The 1,070-nt window shown below is 38.6% G+C and overlaps 1 non-coding gene across 1 annotated transcript; it reads left to right on the top strand.

The window, feature by feature from the left end:
* The first annotated feature begins 772 nt into the window (after positions 1-772).
* On the top strand, positions 773-936 carry LOC112550223. Its single transcript, XR_003093943.1, has one exon. It is a non-coding gene; the product is annotated as a U1 spliceosomal RNA (small nuclear RNA).
* The last annotated feature ends 134 nt before the right edge of the window (positions 937-1,070 follow it).

Here is a 1,070-nt window from a genome sequence, read left to right on the forward strand (position 1 = left end):
AATCCTTTGACTATTTTTTTGCCTGGTGGGTCCTGTTGTTTTTTTTTTAACTTTATAAGTACTCAAGCAAATGGGTGCTTCTGCCAATGGTTACACTGGTTTTCGCTTTGACCTTCAACAGAACAAGGTCGTGCCGCCCTATAAGTATAGCTTCTCCTTTTGCTTTCATTGGAGAAAGACAGGTGCTGTACTACAGGTGACAAAGTACTGGAGGCACTCTCACCACGCTCAAGAAGGCTAGATTTTGTTTTATGAATCTGAATGAGACATGTCCATGTCACTGGACTGACCACAGGACTATCAACCCAATAGTCCTGAGGAAGCATGTCTTACATTCGAAAGCTTGTCTGACTTTATCCCAACTACATAATTGTTCCAATAAAAGAGATTGCCTTAAGAAATCCTTGCCTCTTGCACAATAGCTTCTCTTCTCTTCTCTTGCCTCTCTCAATAGCTTCTCACAATAGCTGACTCCTGGGAATATTCTTTTGCTTAGTGTGTTGTGGTTTGGGTTTTTTTAAACTTTAGCAACTGTGTCCATGCCAGTAACTATATTGGTTTTTTGCTTTGATCTTAAACAGAATCATGTAGTGCTATTGTATTAATAAGGCTTTTTGTTTCACTTTCACCTGAGAAAAAAAAAAGGTGCTGTGTCATACGTGGCAAAGTATTGGAGGTCCTCCAAAAGGCTAGATTTTTTTTGTGACTCTGAATAAGCGATGTCCATGTAACTAGAATGACTATGGGACTAATGACCCAATATCCTTTGACTATACTTACCTGGCAGGGGAGATACCATGATCTAGAAGGTGGTTTTCCCAGGGTGAGGCTCGTCCTTTGCACTCCGGGCATGCTAACCCCTGCAATTTCCCCACGTGTGAGAAACTTGACTGCATAATTTCTGGCAGTGGGGGACTGCATTCACACTTTCCCCTGGAAAAAACCCACTCTCTCTCTCTCTCTTGCTCTCTCTCTCTATATATAATATATATAATATATATTTATAACATATAATTTATATAATATAATATGTAATATATTATGTATATTATATGTATATATAATAAATA

The sequence above is a fragment of the Alligator sinensis genome, unplaced genomic scaffold (genome assembly GCF_000455745.1).
Source record: "Alligator sinensis unplaced genomic scaffold, ASM45574v1 scaffold50_1, whole genome shotgun sequence".
In the NCBI taxonomy this organism is placed as follows: Eukaryota; Metazoa; Chordata; order Crocodylia; family Alligatoridae; genus Alligator; species Alligator sinensis.